The sequence below is a fragment of the Spea bombifrons genome, chromosome 6 (assembly GCF_027358695.1).
Source record: "Spea bombifrons isolate aSpeBom1 chromosome 6, aSpeBom1.2.pri, whole genome shotgun sequence".
NCBI classification, from domain to species: domain Eukaryota; kingdom Metazoa; phylum Chordata; class Amphibia; order Anura; family Pelobatidae; genus Spea; species Spea bombifrons.
In genome coordinates, this window is record NC_071092.1 from 16,208,066 (window position 1) to 16,229,553 (window position 21,488).

The 21,488-nt window shown below is 42.6% G+C and overlaps 2 protein-coding genes across 2 annotated transcripts in view; both read left to right on the plus strand.

Moving 5' to 3' along the window:
* The window catches only part of PRRX1 (paired related homeobox 1), a 379,246-nt gene that overhangs the window by 272,763 nt on the left and 84,995 nt on the right, over nt 1-21,488 (plus strand). The gene's annotated exons all lie outside the window — the stretch shown is intronic.
* The window catches only part of PDE4DIP (phosphodiesterase 4D interacting protein), a 254,630-nt gene that overhangs the window by 123,190 nt on the left and 109,952 nt on the right, over nt 1-21,488 (plus strand). The gene's annotated exons all lie outside the window — the stretch shown is intronic.

Below are 21,488 nucleotides of genomic sequence, written 5' to 3' on the forward strand. Positions count from 1 at the left end.
AACTTTATTAGGGTGAGAAGTGCAGACAGTTTGTTTTTTTGTATACACTGTACAGCCAATACACTGTGTTTGCAGCATGCTCACACCTGTTTGGTATGCCTCATTTTACACATTTGTATTATTTGAGCCTGGAACTAGCCATTTACACATATTTGAGGCTGTTGGCTGCTCATTTATTAACACATTAATAAGGTTTTGGTAACAGTATAAACTGCTTTGTGCCCACTGTGTAGGAGGTGAGAGTAGGTTTTCACGCTATTGAGAGTGTGCCTTGACGTGGCGGGTGAGCTTTGCTTTGGCTAATTCATATAACCAAAACCTCTCATTTATATTATGTCTATATATCTGTTATCAGTATATTTTATACAGGAATACTACCATATAAAATAAAAAACATATTTTTGAATTTACAACCTGGAAGAAGCCTTTCCTGATATCACTGCGGGATTAACCCTCTACATAAAGTCAAAAAAACCTTCACCAGAACGCAAGAATGTCAGAGGAATTCTAAGAAATAACCATTCCACATAAAAAAACCTGAAATTATTTTCTTCTCAACGCCTGCAGAGGCATAAACCAGATACACTCCGCTACTCTCTATTTTAGCAGGATACAAAATAAATGTTACCCTAATATAGGAGACAGACACATAAAACAAACATTAAGTCTGACTAAAAAGAAGGATCCCTAAATACCAAGTTCTGGTCTCCCTAATTCATTCCTTTTATGAGTAACCTCTGAGGAAGCTGCTTTTCAGTGGCAAGGTTCTGTTTTTTATATCTAAACACAGGCGCATGACTGTTGAATCATTGTATACTATTTTATATGTTATTTTATATGTATTTGAACATTGAATGTTCACCACACATGTATGTCATTTGAAATTATGTTTAATGTGTTCTGGAGTCATTTTACCATATTAAAACATGTAACCAAAGAAAAATGGGCACTCACGGGTCTTTGTAGCAAAGTGCATACTTCTACTACCCCTTAAATTTAAATGGAAGGGTTTCCGTCACCTTTTACCCACCATAACTTATGTAATGGTATTTCTTAGCTACCTCAAGCCTCAACTATTAAGCCAGTATCACAACCTCATGCTGACGAGTCCCATGAAGGACTGTAAGGACTTACCTGCCTCTCCGGTCCCGCGCCGTGGCTGGTCCCGCGACGCTGCCTTCTCAGCCGGCTTCCCGGGCAGCTAGTACCACCGCTACCCGGTCGGCGTCTTCACCGCGTGGCCGACCACGCGGCAAACAGGTAGCACAGCGCCACCGTGTGGCCAAAAAGTAATATTACACGTTACATACATAACGTGTTCTTATAGCCTCGGGTGACCTCCTTAATGCAGGACACACCTCCACCTGTCCCTATTTAAACCTGGACTTCCTCTTCTGGTTCACCCTTGGTTGGTGTATTCTGTGGTTTTCCTGTACGAGTTGCTGTGACTATTTCTTCGTTTGACCCGGCTTGCTGACTTCGTTCCTGTCTCCTGATTTGGCTCCTGATTCCTGTTCGTCTGGTATTTGATTCGGCTTGTTTGACCTCGTCTCTGGATTCTGATTTGGCTTATCCTGATTACCTGTCTGACCCGGTTGGTTCTCTGACTTTCTGGTTCCTGTTTGGCCTGGCTAACTCTGCCATCTGGGGTCCTACCTCACCATAATCGTTACAAGGACGAAACAGATGTCCATGAGTGGTGATCTGGCTATTGTACCTCTTCCCGAGTTTTGTCTAAAGGCTGTCTTTGAAGGACGAAACAGATGTCCATGAGTGGTGATCTGGCTATTGTACCTCTTCCCGAGTTTTGTCTAAAGGCTGTCTTGTACAGCGGGCAATTACTTTCAAGGGATCCATGTATAAAGTGGATATAGAGGCAAAGTTGATAATTGTTAACCTTATTTGCATGTGCCTACCCAGAATCCCTTGTGGTTGTGGAAGCACCATGAGATTTCTGAGGGAAAAACAAGCCTTCTGGCTTGTCTGGTGTCTGTAGATGAGCGTTTAATAATACTTCTACTACCCCTTACATTTAAGTGGAAGGGTTTCCATCACCTTTTACCCACCATAACTTATGTAATGGTATTTCATAGCAAAGTGCATTAAACACTAGTTTATTTAAATCAGCACGGCCAACGTTTCGGACCACCTCCGGTCCTTTCTCCAGATGAGTGCTGTGCGGCAAAGTGAAACAATTTATGCAGTACAGTGATTAATGTGATAATCAACAGGAGTGGCTTACCCCACCTCTCAAACGATCATCATGTGTTAATGAAGACTGGAATCACCAGAACAACATGTGCATATCCCCAGTTACACATAATGTGTACCTAGTAAAACATCCCCCATGCATCAAGCGGAACCTAAAACCGTTCTGTTTAATACATTGAATTCCCTTGGTCATGTGAAATGACATAAACAAAAGAGAAACCTCTCAGTGAAATAGTTCTAAATAGTGCATATAGAATGAAAATGTGCTTGTTTAAAAAATACACAGTACCATACCACAAGAATCTATAATAGACAAAATTTGGTAAAGGCAGAGAATTCTGCAGACTGCAGAGAAATATCATGCATGCAATGAATAAAAACAGAGCATATTGGGATTTCATAAATGCAGCAAGCATAAGTCCATAAAAAGTACTGTATTATGTTCCATTTCATCGAGTATCCAAAAATGAGGAAAAAGATACATGTTCATTCAGTCCCATCGGTGTGAGGGTATTAAGAGTCTTAATCCAAAAGGTCTCACGTTGAAGCAATAACTTGGCCCTGTCACCTCCTCTTCTCAAGGGGGGGACCATATCAATGGCTACAAAGCGTAAAGAGTTCAAGTGATGTTTCTCGCTCACAAAATGTTTAGCCACTGGCTTATCAGTTGTTCCATCTCGGTACACTGTATTGATAGCTGACCGGTGTCCCCGGATTCTGTCCCGTAATGTCAAGTCCGTTTTTTCAATATAGCAGAGGCCACACGGGCATATGATTTTATATACAACAAACTCTGATTTACAGATGATATGATGATTAATGTCAAACTGCTTATTTGTATGTGGATGTTGAAATGATTTAGTTTGAATCATGTGGCCGCAGGTAACGCAGCTACTGCATTTATAGCATCCTTTTCGAGCCGGAAGTTTAGCCAACCAGTATCAGTATTAGTATCATAAAAGTGAATAGGATCAGAGGAAACTACTATATCTCTAATGCTTCTGCCTTTCGAATAGCTCATTTTCGGTCGCTTTTTGAATGATAAAGGAAGGCTTCTATTGTTTATTACCAGATTCCAGTTGGTTCTAAAGCCATCTGAGATATCTTTTGAGATGACATCAGAATGCAATATGGATTTTATTAATTTTCTTGATTTGAGGATCTCCATCTCTGAACGTCAACTACATTTTTCATTATTTAAAAAACCTACTGATCGAAACACATTACTCCACAGACAAAGCTGTCATCCTCCTCATGTGTTTAAATCCATCCCCTATGCACATTTCCTGCGGGTATTGCGAAATAATTCTAATATTGACAACACGGAACAACAGTTAAAGGAGATGGAGAGCAAATTCCTACATCGTGGATATGAGCAGAATTTACTAAGAAAATGTGTAACTAGAGCTAGAAAGACGATGGGCCAGGACAATATCTCTACTCAAATTATCGGACAAAAAAGCTCTGACAGATTGACGTACAATATGCGATACACCATGGCTTCAAAAGATATCTCAGATGGCATTAGAACCAACTGGAATCTGGTAATAAACGATAGAAGCCTTCCTTTATCATTCAAAAAGGTACTGCATTCAACCATGCAAGTCAATGGATCCCAGCTTTCTAATCACAATGTGATTAGTAAAATATTCAAAAAATATATAAAAAAAAAAAAAAATGTGCTAACATTTAAAAATAATTATGCAGTGATGTCACCAGAGGAACCATCCAGTACCAGCAAAATGTGTATCTCAAAATTCTCAACATAGAAAGAGTTAAAATAAAAGCACTTCAAATACCTTTGACGCATACCAGGAGTTATGAATTAATTCCTGAAGTACAATTTGTGTGGAAAAAAATAAAAAATTAAATTTTGGCAAAGGCAGGTGGTAGAATCTCATGCATAAAAGGGTTAAAATACCAGCATTTGGGGTGTGATAGGGGGTTAAAAGGCATATCATGGGACAGAGTGGCAAATAAGGGGGTACAATGCATTTCTAGAGGCAGGGTGGCATATAGAGGGTTAAAAGGCATTTCTGGAGACAGAGTGGCATAAAGGGGGTTAAAAGGCATATCATGGGGAGAGAGGTGACACTGGGGAGCTGAATGGGGACAGGGGTGACACTGGGAGGGGCTCATTGGGGACAGAGATTACATGGGGGGCTGAAAGGGGACAGAGGTGGCACTGGGGAGCTGAACTTGTAGACACATACAGACACAGAGATTTCTTTTTTTTGTTTAATCATTTAAAAATAATTCATAATTTTAAAAAGCATTATGTTGTTTGTCCCCCACGGACACACTTACATACACACACATACCGATTGTTTTTAAAAAATACAAGCACTAATTTTACCACCAGCCTTTGTCAAAGTTTATGGTGGTAATTTTTTTTTTGTATTTTTTTCACATGTACTTCAGGTATAAATTTACCGCTCCCGGTATATGTCAGGAGCTTAATTGTTTCAGCCGGGCGCCGCCGCGATCTTTGATGATCGGTCATCCCTGGATCCACAGTCATCCTCACTTGTGAGGCTTCCGTGGACGCTGCAAAGCCAGTGATGCAGTTATTTAACGGCAGCCCGTACATGTACGGGAATTGTCGTTATCACGTTGCACTGCAAGCCCGTACATGTATGGGCTTTGTCGTTAAGGGGTTAAAGTGTGGTGCTATTTTAAAGAAAAAAAAATTTTTAAAGAAAAAAATACACATTAGTGGAACTGTAAAACCGTATTTTATCTAATGAACAGGAATACATGTATCTTAAAATTGTTGGTATCTATTATACAAACAAAAAACATTTTAAGCCCCCCTTAATTCATAATGCACCTTATTTATAGATATGTCCCTCTGCCCCCTTGGTATGCCACTGTGCCCCCCAGATATGCCATTCTGCTCTGCTGATATGCCACTCTTCCCCCACAGATATGCCCCTCTGCCCCCTTACATATAACACGCTGCTCCCCTTGATATGCTTTATGCCCCTCAATATTGCAGGGGGGGGCATAAAGCATATCATAGAAGCCCTGGTGGAGAGGAGGATCCTAACCCTGCTGCTTGCCCACAGCAGGGCTAAATGCAAAGGAAAAAAAAACCCACCTGCCCGGCGCCCAGCGCTGCGTGCTCTGGGCATCAGGCGATATGAATTGCGCATCCCTGCGCTAAACTACGATTATAGGCCGCACCCCCACTTTAAAGAAGTGGGAGGGAGGAAAGTGCTGCCTTTAATTGGGCAAATACGGTCACTAACTAGTCACTATTGAAAGGAGTAGTTTCAGAAGATTAAGTTAGAAATTGTTGTTTAGACTTGACCAACTACATATCAGAAGTCTATTAGTAGTTGGGAAATTAATAGAAACCATGCTAAAGGAAAGGATCATTAAATACCTGGATGAAAATGGTTTGAAGATCAGAAACAGCATTGTTTTACTGAAGGGAGATCTCGTCAAACTAACCTGTTTTTTGACTGGGTAACTAAAATAGACCAGTGAGAGGAAGTAGATATAGCCTATCTGGATTTCAGTAAGGCATTTGATACTGTCTCTCATAGAAGACTTAGCGAGAGGGAGAGGGACTTGAAAAACACAGAAGAAAAGGCACAAAAGAGATGCAAAATAAGTCATACGAGCAGGGCCGGCCCAAGGCAAAATGCCGCCCCTTATCTTCCCTTCCTCTCCCTCCGTCCCTGCCGCCCCCCCATTATCTACCCTCCCCCCACCTTGTACTTTCCTTTCAGCAGTCCTGCGGCGAGTCTCCCTGTTCGGTCTCGGTGCCGGCTTGTAATGCTGAGTGCCGGAAATGAGGTAATCTTCCGGCACTCAGCATTACAAGCCGGCACCGAGACCGAACAGGGAGACTCGCCGCAGAGGAGAGAGAGAGGGGCACCGAGCGGGTACTGACAGCTTGGTAAGCGAAAACCACTCGGCGCCCCTTTCTCTCTCTTTCACTTAAAAAAAAAAAGGGCTTCAAAAGTGCCGCCTGGAGCGGTTGCCCCACTCGGCTCCATTGTCGGGCCGGCCCTGTATACGAGAATCAAGGGGACAGAAAAGGAGGGTCGAAGAGAAAAGGGACTGCAAGAAGTCTCTTGCATGAGGCAGAAAAAAAAGACTAAATATAACCACGGATTGAATTGACATAGATCCTAGCAACCCTAAATAAAATAAATTGAATTAAAACTTTACTTTTAATAATCTTCAGTAAGAGTGATATAAGATTTCTATAGGTAGAACAATGCAAAATGTCTAAGTGGCAAGCAAGCGGTTAACACTACAGATCTCTCTCTCAATCCTCTTCCTTGCGACATTTTGTGTTTCAAGAGTGTTTTATGAATGCTGCAGTTTTAATACTGGATGTGTTTCCGTTAGACTTGTGCGTTCGTATATGGGCGAACATTAAAACGAACAAGAAGGGTGCGTTTTCGTTGTTCAGCCCGAATAGCGAGCATATGAACATGGTGGCGGCGAAACGTAGATGAAGACGAAGACACCCAACATGAAGAATCTTCATGTTCGTTTAGTAATCTCCCTGGTCCCTTCCCCATCTAGCCTACCTTATCTACGCAGCATTGCAGGAGTTAACGGGAGCAGAAATCCGTAGGTTCACCGTCAGGAGTTTAACACCTTTAACTCTTGGAGTGGGGAGACAGGCCAAGTACAGGTGCACTTCATTGGTTGATGGCAGAGGAGGCCCCCTGCAATAGAGTTGCTCATACGGACATTTAAAACCCTGGCGCCAAAATTGCTGTGTAGTGGGTACCGCGTTAACCACATGTTAACCCCTTCTACAAAAAATGGCAAAAATCTAAGAAAAAAAAAACCACGAAGAATGTACACAAATATTTGCCTGAACCAAACACAGGAACAGGCGAATATACGTGGAATACAAAGATTTTTTTCCACCACGAACACGAAGAGTTGGCCGGTGCCCAAGTCTATTTTCTATATTGTGTTTATTTTGTTTTGTCAGCAATGAGACACAATCTTTCATTTAGTTTTGTACAATGTCATGCAAAACCTAGAGTATGTAAAAACATTGATAGTATTGAATATGCTGCCAGCAACAATGACAACTTTATAGTGGGAATGAGAAGCATAGGATAAATGATTCCTATTTCTGTGATAACAGTCTGGTTCTTCAAGTTAAAATTAGAACTGTTACTCTGCTAAAAGACTATGTCTATTTTAGGACCTCAGTCTACAGGGTTCTTGGTATTATTGTTATTATTACACTTTCGTGTAATAAATGCCATACATATTTTTCTCCTTTTTTGTGCAAACCTTACATTTGTTAATTAAGTGATATATTAAGAAAAAAAACTTTGCTTAGAAAGAGGCTACATGTATAACATGTATCAAAATGTTAAAAAAAAAAAGTCAGGAGAGCTCTAGAAAAATAAATTTTCTTTTTATGCTCATGAATAAATTTATTTAAATAGACGACTCAAACTTTAAACAGGAGGAAGTGTTTGTGAAGGTTCAACACTGGATCATAGAACCATAAATTAAAGGTCATTTTATTCAAGGGACCACTTTCATCTGTATAGTAAATGCTATTTTACTGTCAATATCATTTGCATGCCTTTGGATGCCATCAGTCACAAATCAATTTTTACACTCTCTAATATACAAGCTTAAATATTGAAAGACAGCTCTCAATGTTCACATTTGCTTCGGGAGGTTATTCCATAGTAGCGGAATACGAGTATTGAGCCACTTCCTTTTTTATTGTGGAATATTAAATAAAGTGCTTGTACTGGATTTGAGATTATAAAACGAGGGATAAGCTGAAGAGAACATTCTACTCAGGTAAAGTGGGCGCTTCCCAGAAAAGCTTTTAAACACAAGGCTGGAAAGGTTAAGGGTGTGCATTTGGATTCCAGCAGAAGCCAGTTTAACATATCACAATGGTGGGTTATGTAATTACATTGTAGCACAAAGGAGTAGAATGAGTTAAACAATATAGTAAGTTTATGAAGGTAGAGATGAATACACTACATCTTATTAAATAATTGGCATTAGCATTTGTGGTACCATGTGTTTCCTTAGTGTGGGCCTGAGGCAGGATTTATCTATGAACAGAGCATCTAGCTGGGGCTTTGAAGACGTTGGGAAGGTCATATATGAATAATGTGAATAGCAGGGGCTGAGTATAGAGCCTTGGGGTACACCATGACTGGGAGAGGGATTGAGGGGCTGTCAGCTATGGACACATATTGTGATTGATCTGATAAATATCATTGCAGCCAGGTTTGTGGATAATCACAAATACCTGAGTTTTTAAGTTTTAACTCCTTGGTCTACATTGTCAAATTTCAGGCTTGTGCCTCTTATGACACTAAGAGGCACAAGCCTGAAATTTAATTTCTCTGTATTATGAGGTCTTTGTAAAATTGGCAGGGCCTGGTCTGCATTTGTTATTTTAGAATGTGTGTCATGAATTAACTTTGTGATCAAGGTGGTGGCTCATCTGACAAAAATTATTAAAAGCCTTTGCTACATTTATATATATATATATATATATATATATATATATATATATATATATATATATATGTGTATGTAAAAGGGTGAAGCCGTATTAGTCCAGTAGACACAATGTCAAAAAATAGAGTACTGCAGAGTATGCGGTGATACCTTTTTTATTGGACTAACATAATATTAAAAAGACAAGCTTTCGAGAGTTATCCTCTCTTCATCAGGTCTGAAGCAATACTAATCAACATGATAGAGGTTACAACTTAAAACAAGTGATGGTATAAGAGGGGGGGGTTGAATGGGGTGTAGTAAATAATAGGTCTGGAGGTGAGAAATGCAGAGAGGTAGAGAGATAACCCAGGGACAGAACAAATAAACTTAGGGAAACCAATAACCACAGTAAAACATCAAAGATAATAACAGCAATTAGACATTGGATGACTAGATGAAGTTCATATGAAGTTCTGGTAGTGTGTAAGGAAACCAGAATCCACATTAAGTCCCTCTTTTATGGTGTTAAAATGTGTTATCATTTTCATCTCAAATGTTTTTCTTTCCTGAGAGTTTCTGAAATTTCCTTTTCAGTACTTTAATTTTTAGATTTTGGATGGAGTGATTGTTCTGTGTGAAATGATGTCCTACCAGGGTGCAATATTTTTCTTCCTCATGGTTTTTGATGGAGCTTCGGTGCAGGTTCATTCTAAGGTGCAGCTTAAGCCCAGTTTCTCCAATGTAGCACCCTTTGTCACATGCAGAACATTGTATCATGTACACCACGTTTGCCGATGTACATGAGTAAGAATCTTTGTATGTTTTGTTGTTGTGACTGGCTGTGTTGCTGTCACATATATGTTGGCAAAGTTTGCAGCGAGATTTGTTGCATGGTACAGTGCCATTCTGTGTAAGCTCCTGTTCTGGGGCCAGTTTGCTGCGCACTAATCTTTTCCTCAGGTTTGGTGGTTGCTTGAATGCCAGTATTGGGGGCTGAGGGAATATTTTTTTCAGTATGGGGTCTTCTGAGAATATCGGCTGTAGGTCTTTAATAATTTTGCGGATTTCCTCAAGAGTTGGGTTGTAGGTAACTACCAGAGGGATCCTGCTTGTGTTATCCTTTTTTTGTATTCTTGAAGCCTTTCCTGTGGTGTTCTTACAGCAGATTAAATTTTTTTGGATATAGTTTTTTCCTTGTAGCCCTTCTTCTGAAATGACTCTGCCAGCGCGCCCAGGTGTTTGTCTCTGTCCTGAGTGTCAGAGCAGATATGGTGGTATCTTATGGCTTGGCTGTAAATGACACCTTGTTTAGTGTGTTTAGGATGAAAGCTTGAATTGTGAAGGTAGCTGTACCTGTCTGTGGGTTTTCTATACACGGAAGAGTGAAGAAAGCCAGAAGTTATAGTGCAGTCCAGGAAGCTCACACTGTTGAGAAATTCATTTTGAGTTTTATAGATGGGTGGAATGAATTGAAAGATTCGTGGAGTTTTCAAAGGTTTTCTTCTCCTTCTGTCCATATTATGAAGATGTCGTCGATGTAACGATAATAATTATGCGGTTTGTGGGGGTGAGTGGCTAGGAATCTCTGTTCCAAGTCAGCCATGAAAAGGTTGTCATATTGCGGTGACATTTTGGTGCCCATGGCTGTTTGGTCATTTGTAGGTAGTTAGTGTCATAGAACTTGAAATAGTTGTGTGTCAGTATAAATTCTATGAGCTTGGCGATGGTTTCACTATCATATTTTTGTGTCGCATTGCTGGAGGAGAGGAATTTGATGCAGGCCTCAATACCATCTTTATGGGGGATGTTGCTATGTAAAGACTCCACATCCATGGTTGCAAGTATAGTATTGGCAGGAAGGTTACTAACTTGGCTCAGTTTATTGAGAAAATCAGTGGTGTCCTGTATTGCTTCAGACCTGATGAAGAGTGGATAACTCTCAAAAAGCTTGTCTTTTTAATATTATGTTAGTCCAGTAAAAAAGGTATCACCGCATACTCTGCAATACTCTATTTTTTGACATTGTGTGTATATATATATATATATATATATATATATATATATAATTATATCTTAATGGAAATGAGTGGGGTATTGAACCTACTTCCCAATACAACTTGGAAGATCAGTTTTCTAGATTTTAATATTTATGTAGAACTTGCCGCCATTAAGACAAAGACCTATTTTAAACAAGTGGATGTCAATAGCTATGTACAGTATTATTTAGCAGCAGACACTACAGCTCTTGGACAGTTTACCAGGATCATACGGAACTGTAGTGATAATTTGTTTTTTTAAGAAAGAGTAGAAAGCGATGGAAGATTTTTTGATGAAAGGCTACCATAGTGAAGTAATCGAGTATAATGCATATAGAGATGACCATATAGACTTGGAAGAGCAAAATCAAAGACAGGTATAATAAAGTTCCCTTATCCAGAGGTGTAACGTACAACATATGTAAACACACTTACACAAATGACACACACTTACTCATACTCACTAACACACACTCCATACATATACAATTAAATAGAATAACATTAATATTTTAGAGCTTTTTAATCCAAGGAGAAATCAGATTTCCTTTTGGAATCCAGAAGGATTTTATCCCCCTGATGGCAGAATTCAAAGTAGCTTAATTAGGGATTCTTAATTAGGGGCTTTGGATCAAAAGTAGGAAGGTTGGGTAGAAGTATTGAACTTGATGGACTTGATGGATTTTTTCAACTTTATGTACTATGTAACTATGCAACTATGTATCATCCATGCTCACACTAGGGTTGCCACCTGGTTGCGACTAGTTCCTATCCAGTAGAAGGACCATGTCCTTTACAGGGATAGCAAATAGCTTGCTCAGTGTGTGTGAGCTATTTTCTATCCAGCAAAATTACCTTTTGCCCCCTAGTGGTCAGGTCCTGTACAGGGATAGGAACTATCCAACTCATGTAAAGAGAGCTAGTTTCTATCCCTGTAAAGGACCTTTTGCTCCATCGTGGCCGGGTCCTGTTAAAGGATATGAACTAGATGGTTCATGGTGAGAAATCTAGTTACCATCCAGCTTAAGGACCCTTATCTCTCCAACTCACACAGGTCCCTTACAGGGATAGGAACTAGACGTTTTATAGTGAAAAATCTAATTTCCATCCAGCTAAAGGACTTTTATACCTTCAGCTCACACAGGTTCTTATACAGCCAAGAGACAATTATACCTCCAGCTCACACAGGTCCCTTACAGGGATAGGAACTAGACGGTTCATAGTGAGCAATCTAGTTTCCATTCAGCTAAAGGACTCTTATACCTTCAGCTAACAATGGTCCTTTACAAGGATAACAATCCCTAGTTCCTATACTGCAAAGGGACTCATATCTCCAGCTCACGCAGGTCCCTTACAGGGATAGGAACTAGACGGTTCATAGTGAAAAATCTAGTTTGCATCCGTTTGCATATTTACTCTAATGCGGTTTCATAACATACCCATAGATATTCCTAATAATAATTGTTGTGTTAATGGGTACCGACATGTCCTTTTTATGACTCCAATTGTCTTCCATCTGTCCTGGATTCACACCTTAACGTTGTGTGGTCCCTAATCATCTGAGCAGGAGAAAGACACAGCCAAAGGAAGCTTTCTTGGATATTCTCCCTTGTGTATGGCGGTCCGACGCACACAGCTGAGCTGTTTCCACTACCTTTTCACAATACTCCGTGGGCAACATCTTATGCCTGGCTGCTATTCCAAAAAGCCGCCATCTTGAGGACGTAATCTATTAATCTACCCATGTCACTAAAAAGCTAATGTTTTGTGAGTGGTTGAGATAGACTGTAGAAGAAAAAAACAGTATAAACATCTAGTTAAAGAAAAAAAAACCTGAGAGACACACTTACTGGCAAAGAGAGAGAGACGCACTTACTGGAACAGAGAGCGACAGAGCGAGACACACTCACTGGCACAGAGAGAGACACTCACTGGCACAGAGAGAGACAGAGAGACACACTCACTGGCACAGAGAGAGACAGAGAGACAAACTCACTGGCACAGAGAGAGACAGAGAGACACACTCACTGGCACAGAGAGAGACAGAGAGACACACTCACTGGCACAGAGAGAGACAGAGAGACACACTCACTGGCACAGAGACACACACTCACTGGCACAGACAGAGACACACACTCACTGGCACAGAGAAAGACACACACACACACACTCACTGGCACAGAGAGAGACACACACACTCACTGGCACAGAGAGAGGGACACACACACTCACTGGCACAGAGAGAGGGACACACACACTCACTGGCACAGAGAGAGGGACACACACACTCACTGGCACAGAGAGAGAGACGCACACAATCACTGGCACAGAGAGAGACGCACACACTCACTGGTTCAGAGAGAGAGATGCACACACTCACTGGCACAGAGAGAGAGAGACGCACACACTCACTGGCACAGAGAGAGAGACGCACACACTCACTGGCACAGAGAGAAAGACGCACACACTCACCGGCACAGAGAGAGAGAGACGCACACACTCACTGGCACAGAGAGAGACACACTCGCTGGCACCGAGAGAGAGAGAAAGAGACACTCACTGGCACAGAGAGAGACAGAGACACTCACTGGCACAGAGAGAGAGACACACACTCACTGGCACAGAGAGAGACAGAGACACTCACTGGCACAGAGAGAGAGACACACACTCACTGGCACAGAGAGAGAGACACACACTCACTGGCACAGAGAGAGAGACACACACTCACTGGCACAGAGAGAGAGACACACACTCACTGGCACAGAGAGAGACAGAGACACTCACTGGCACAGAGAGAGAGACACACACTCACTGGCACAGAGAGAGAGACACACACTCACTGGCACAGAGAGAGACACACACACTCACTGGCACAGAGAGAGAGACACACTCTCACTGGCACAGAGAGACACACACTCTCACTGGCACAGAGAGAGAGACACACACACTCTCACTGGCTCAGAGAGAGAGACACACACTCTCACTGGCACAGAGAGAGAGACACACTCTCACTGGCACAGAGAGAGAGACACACACTCTCACTGGCACAGAGAGAGAGACACACACACTCTCACTGGCTCAGAGAGAGAGAGACACACACTCTCACTGGCACAGAGAGAGAGACACACACACACTCACTGGCACAGAGAGAGAGAGACACACACACTCACTGGCACAGAGAGAGAGACGCACACTCACTCACACTAAAGGATAAACCCACGCAATGAGCGAACAACCGGAGGGGAAGAGGCTGACAAAAAATCGATGGAGTGGACAACCACCAGGTTGTCAATAAAAAAGACAACCTTACGATTGTGCATGCCCCATCCCCACAAGGTTAGAGCGACCACCAGACAAAAAAGCCAAATTCCTAATGAGGTGCCTACCCCTCCACCAGCCACCTAGCCACCCACCACTGCCCAGAAAAGTATGCCCCAAAATCCACACTACCCAACGCATCTCTAAACAAATAAAACGACTCCACTGACACCGACCCCGCCTGGAAAAACACCTTACCATTAAACCTGGAAAGGAAAACTTCCCAAACAGCTAGGTCAGCCCTCATTGCGACACCAGAACCCGGTGATGCACTGCCCCTTCGGTCCTCACTACAACCCTCTAAACTCTTTTTCCCGCCTAGGCAGCTAGCTGGGTTACAGTTAGAAGGCAGGGTAGGGGGAAAAGCGCCAGGGAGGCTAGTCCTGATCTAGCACACCCCAACAAGTTTGCCCGGTTGGCAGATGAGGGGGATGTTAGTTCAGAGTTAGCAGTACTGCAGCAAGTCACTGCCTCTGACCACCAGAGGGGTGTTTGCTCCAGTAAGGAGGGAAGGAGGAGCGCAGGGCAGGCCAGATAGGTGCTGGTAGTGGGGGACTCAATAATTAGGGGGACAGACAGGGCGATCTGTCACAAAGACCGGGATCGCCGAACAGTGTGTTGTCTGCCTGGCGCTCGAGTTCGGCACATCGCGAATCGGGTAGACAGATTACTGGGAGGGGCTGGAGAAGACCCAGCAGTCATGGTGCACATTGGCACCAATGACAAAGTGAGAGGTAGGCGGAGTGTCCTTAAAAATGATTTCAGGGACTTAGGTAGCAAGCTTAAGGCAAGGACCTCCAAGGTAGTATTTTCTGAAATATTACCTGTCCCACGTGCCACACCAGAGAGGCAGCGGGAGATTAGGGAGCTAAACAAGTGGCTCAGAAGCTGGTGTAGGAAGGAGGGGTTCATGGAGAACTGGGCCACCATACACCTCTAAATTGTATGCTTACTAATGCCAGAAGTCTGACCAATAAAACTGACGAACTGGAGTTAATAATGTCTGAAGAAAATTATGACATAGTGGGTATAACAGAGACATGGTTGGATGATAGCTATGACTGGGCAGTTAACATACAGGGTTATAGTCTATTCAGGAAGGATCGAAAAAAATGAAAAGGGAGAGGAGTTTGCCTTAGGCCACACTGCGGGAGAATATATGTGAGGGAAATGATAATGTGGAGTCATTATGGGTAGAAATATATGGAAAGAAAAATAATAAAATACTTATCGGGGTTTGCTATAAGCCACCAAATATAATGGAAGCAGCAGAAGATCAATTATTAAAGCAAATAAACAAGGCAGCAAATCACAATGAGGTGGTTATTATGGGGGACTTTAACTATCCCGACATAAACTGGGAAACTGAGACCTGTGAATCTCATAAAGGAAACCGGTTTCTGACTATAAGTAAGGATAATTATCTGTTCCAAATGGTACAGGACCCGACCAGAGGGGGCGCCCTACTGGACTTAATATTAACTAACAGACCTGACAGAGTAACTAATGTGCAGGTCATGGGGCATCTAGGAAATAGTGATCAGAATATAATACATTATAACTTGTCCTTCAATAAGGGAACTCTTAGAGGAGCCACAAGAACTATGAACTTTAGGAAGGCAAAGTTTGATCAACTAAGAGAAGCCCTTAACACTGGAAATTGGGAAAATGTCCTCAAAAATAAGAGTACAGACACTCAATGGGAGATTTTTAAGAATATCTTAAATTCTCACTGTGAAAGGTACATACCGTATGGGAATAAAAGAGTCAGGAACAAGAGAAAACCAATGTGGATAAATAAAAATGTAAAGGGGGCAATAAATGGCAAAAAAAGGCATTTAAGCTACTAAAACAGGAAGGCAGTAAGGAAGCACTAAAAAGCTATCAGGAAAAAAATAAAATATGTAAAAATCAGATAAAAGCAGCAAAAGTGGAGACAGAAAGACTCATTGCCAAAGAGAGTAAAACAAACCCCAAAATGTTCTTTAACTATATAAATAGTAAAAAGGTTAAAAATTAAAGCATTGGCCCCTTAAAAAGTAATGAGGGAGAAGTTATAGACGGGGGTCAGGAAAAAGCTAATCTATTAAATATTTTCTTCTCTGCTGTATTCACAGAGGAAAATGAAATGCCAGGTAATATACAGCAGGATGAGATAAATGCCCCAGTACATGTCGCCTGTCTAACCCAGGAAGAAGTGCAGTGCCGCCTAAAAAAAATCTAAATAGACAAATCACCAGGTCCAGATGGCATTCACCCCCGCGTTCTAAGGGAGTTAAGTAATGTAATAGACAGATCCCTATTTCTAATATTCAAGGACTCTATAGTGACAGGGTCTGTTCCCCAGGACTGGCGCATAGCAAATGTTGTGCCAATATTCAAAAAAGGGACAAAAAGTGACCCGGGGAATTATAGGCCTGTTAGTTTAACTTCTGTTGTGTGTAAACTGTTTGAGGGTTTCCTAAGAGATGCTATTTTGGAGTATCTCAATGAAAATAAATGTATGACTCCATATCAGCATGGGTTTACAAGGGATTGGTCCTGTCAAACTAACCTGATCAGCTTTTATGAGGAGGTGAGCTCAAGACTGGATCGGGGTGAATCGCTGGATGTCGTATATCTTGATTTTTCCAAAGCATTTGATACGGTGCCACATAAAAGGCTGGTACATAAAATGCGAATGCTTGGGCTGGGGGAGAATGTGTGTATGTGGGTAAGTAACTGGCTCAGTGATAGGAAACAGAGGGTGGTTATTAATGGTACATACTCTGAGTGGATGACTGTTGCTAGTGGGGTACCACAGGGGTCAGTTTTGGGTCCTATTCTTTTTAATATATTTATTAATGACCTTGTAGAGGGATTGTATAGTAAAGTATCAATCTTTGCAGACGATACTAAGCTCTGTAACGTGGTTAACACAATAGAGGACAGTGCACGATTACAAATGGATCTGCATTGGTTGGAGGCTTGAGCCGGGATGTGGCAGATGAGGTTCAATACAGATAAATGTAAGGTTATGCACATGGGGAAGAAAAATCCAGGCTGGGAATATGTATTGAATGGGTAAACACTGGGGACGACTGACATGGAAAAGGACTTAGGAGTTTTAGTTAACAGTAAATTTACCTGTAGCGACCAGTGTCAGGCAGCTGCTGCTAAGGCAAATAAAACCATGGGGTGCATCAAAAGGGGCATAGATGCCCACGACAAGGAAATAATTCTACCACTGTACAAGTCACTAGTCAGACCACACATGGAATACTGTGTACAGTACTGGGCACCAGTGTACAAGAAAGATATAGTAGAGCTGGAGAGGGTTCAAAGACGGGCAACCAGAGTAATAAGGGGAATGGGAGGGCTACAGTACCCAGAAATATTATCAGAATTAGGGTTATTTAGTTTGGAAAAAAGACGGCTTAGGGGGGACTTAATAACTATGTATAAATATATAAGGGGGCAGCACAGAGATCACTCCCAGGACCTGTTTATACCCAGGACTGTATCTATAACAAGGGGACATCCTCTACGGCTGGAGGAAAGAAGGTTTCTACACCAGCAGAGACGGGGGTTCTTTACAGTAAGAGCGGTGAGATTATGGAACTCTCTGCCAGAGGAAGTGGTAATGGTAAACTCAATAAAAGAGTTCAAAAGGAGCCTGGACGTGTTTCTTGAAAGCAATAATATTACAAGTTATGGATATTAGGGACAGAACGTTGATCCAGGGATTTATTCTGATTGCCATATTTGGAGTCGGGAAGGAATTTTCCCCCTGGTATGGGGCAATTGGCATCTGCTTCATAAGGGTTTTTTGCCTTCCTCTGGATCAACACAGTAGGGACACAATATGTATATAGGTTGAACTTGATGGGCTTTGGTCTTTTTTCAACCTTATGAACTATGTTACTATGCTGGACCCCCCTGGAGCGGGGCCGACTGGACTGAACCCACCGCCTTTCATGCCGAGAAGGCCTACCCCCTACCAGAGAACCACCTGAATGGCCACTACTACCAGTACTAGACCGAACCCCCGCCCACCCGGACCCTGAGAAACAGACCTAACCCCAGCAGAAGCCCTCTCTGAAGAAGACCCCTGGCCCCCCCACTACCTGACAACAAAGAATCCCCCAAAAATCCCCCTGTGCTTCCTACTAAAGGGGATAGGGCTAGACACCACACCAGCCTCATCTACCACCAAGCTGACCCCCCAACCTACAAAGAAACCCCAAGAACCCCTTCTGGGTGGCAGGCTGAGTGCCCGAATGACGGGATGACCAGCAATTCCCCCCCTCTGCTGTCCCCACTCGCCTGGGCTGCTACTCCACAGCTTTCCACGTAGGCCACGGTGCAGTTTCCATCTGGCCGTCTCACCTGATCCTCTTCCATCCACCCGGGCTTGACTGAATGACTCTCCACTGCCGCTGGTGGCCTCCACTCTCTTCGGGGGTCGAGAAACTGCTTCCTGAAAGGCCTCCGGAGGCCGGGGAGCAGAGGGACAGCTCCTGAGGAAACCTCTTCAGCCCCACCAGGGCTCAGCCACACTGATCCTCTCTGCTAGGCTGCCGTTCTGACACCCTCCAATAGCTCCACGTCCTGATTCATGGAACCTGCAACACAAGAAGGGAAAAGAAAAGAAGGGAGAACAAGAACAAGAATTAAGGCCAGCCACTGAACACAAGGGATCAGGACAGACAAACGACACTGGGTAAAGTGACAACAAAATGGTCCTCCGCCTTGTGTCACATCTCCTTAAATACCGTTTAAGCTCGATTTTAAGACAAGGTTTTTTTTCAGAGTAACTGCTCTGAAAATAACCATCATCTTATATTCGAGGTCGTCTTCTAATCAGACCTAAAATAAAGGGCTGACCACAAGACTTAGATGCAGGTGACCTGGATCCTCCTCTCTGGCAGCCGGTGGATGTCTGTGGGATGCACGCAGTCAACCTCCGCTGCTGCCGTCATGGGGCTTCTATGACGTAGTGCCAGCACCTTCCGGTGCTCATTCGTAGAAGCCTCGGCGTAAGTGCTGGCAGCAGCAGTGGAGGTTGTCTGCGCGCATCACACAGAACTACACCGGCTGCCCCACTAGACACCAAGGAATCTGAAGCACGGGGGACAAGTCTAGGGACGCACTGGTAAGTCAGGGGAGAGGCAGAGTGGCATATAGGGGGTTAAAAGGAATAACAGGGAAGCAGACTGGCATATAGGGGGTTAAAAAGGAATATCAGAGAGGCAGAGTGGCAAACAGGGTGTTAAAATGAATATCAGGGAGGCAGAGTGGCAAACAGGGTGTTAAAATGAATATCAGGGAGGCAGAGTGGCATATAGGGGGTTAAAAGGAATAGCAGGGAGGCAGAGTGACATATAGGGGGTTAAAAGGCATATCTGGGGGGCAGAGTGGCATATAGGGGGTATAAGGCATATCTGATTGGCATATAGGGGCATAACGTGTTTTTGGGGGGCAGAGTGGCATATAAGGGGGTATAAGGCATATCTGGGGGGCAGAGTAGCAAGCTGTGGGGCAGATGTGCATAACTGGGGGCAGGTTGGCAAATAAAAGGAAATAAAAACAAAAAATGCATTTTTCTCAATCATAGTTTTTATTAAATACGAAAATAGTTTACATAAAATTCGAGCAAATACAGTAACTACCTTTCACAGACGCCCTAAAACTAGCACACCACAAGAAGCTGACCACATTTCCCGGATTGCCCCCACAAGGCCTGTAGCTCGGTCGCGGTGCTGGCATTTCATGCTGAGCTCGGGAAAAATGACGTCATATTCCGGCGCTCAGCAGTGAAGCACCGCGGCAGAGTAGCAGAGATTTGTGGAAAGGCAAAGATGGCACAAGCAGGGTGTTAAAGCATTGGGGACCAAGCTAGCCCAGGTAGGGTGTTTATGGGACAAAGATGGCACAGGACGGGCTGTTTGGGGACAACGTTAACTCATACTCACCTGTTTGGGGAGAAAGATGGCATGTCCTATGTGTGTAATATGGATGCTGGTTGGGTTCTATGTTGGCAATGTGGATGCCAAGGCTGGGCTTTGGGGTATGCAACCTGTTATCTATGCCTGTAATTTAGGGGGGTTTATCTTTACCTTTTTTATGTGAATTCCAATTGATCTATACCTGCAAAGCTGGGTTTCCATACATTATTTATGTATACCTGCAAATACAGGGTTTGTATGCTTATTCAGTTGACCAATACATGCACGTTCTGTTTACATGTGTTGTTTGTTTGATATATACCTATTTGATTTACTACAGAGAGTAAGTAAAAGAAAGGTGTGGGTTAGCGATTGTGGGGACAAATGGTCCCATGATATGCCTTTTAACATTTCTGGAGACAAATATAGGGTTTGTATGTCTTATTCAGTTGATCTATACATGCAAGTGCTGTTTTATGTGTTTACTTGATCTATACCTGAACTACAGGGAGTAAGTAAAAGAGAGGTATGGCCTAGTGAATGAGGGGACAAAAGGACTCTGGGGATGATTACAGGGGATAAAACTTGTAAACTCAATGTCAGAGTAGGATCAGAAGGAGGGAGGATTGCACTGACTCTCACAGTCTTCCCCTAATCTGCAGTCAGTGTGGAAAATATATTTTTTGGTGTGGTAGTGGAGGGAGTGATTGCATGCAAGGGACCATTGACCGGGGCCAAGGAAATGCTTGCATAGGGTCCAATTCTTTAAATATAAAACTTATTGGAAGCAGGATCTAATATTAATATATATTGGCAGCAGGATCTAATATTTATATATATTGTCAGTAGGGTCCAATATTAATATATATTGGCAGCAGGGTCTAATATTAATATACCATATTTGCTCAATTATAAGATGACCCACCAAAATTGTAATATTAATTTAGGAAAAAAAAGCCTGAATATAAGACTACCCTATAAGAAAATGTTTTACTAGTAAATATTAATTCACATGTAAACTATTTTTCATATTTAATAAAAACTATGATTGGGAAAAATATTTGTTTTGTTTTTATTTCCTTTTATTTGCCAACCTGCCCCCAGTTATGCACATCTGCCCCCAGGCTTGTTGCTCTGCACCCCAGAAATGCCTTATACCCCCCTAAATGCCTCTCTGCCCCCCAGAAATGCCTTATACCCCTATATGCCATTTTGCCTCCCTAATATGCCACTCTGCCCCAGAAATGCCTTGTACCTCCTATATGCCGCTTTGCCTCCCCGATATGCCACTCTGTCCCCAGAAATGCCTTATACCCGCTAAATGCCACTCTGCCTCCCTGATAACCCCCTATATGCAACTCTGCCTACAGAAATGCCATTTAACCCCCACTCTGCCTACAGAAATTAATTTTAATCCCCTAAATGCCACTCTGCCTACAGAAATGCCTTTTAACCCCCTATATGCCACTCTGCCTACAGTAATGCCTATAATCGAGCAAAAACGGTATATAGGCAGCAGGGTCTAATATTA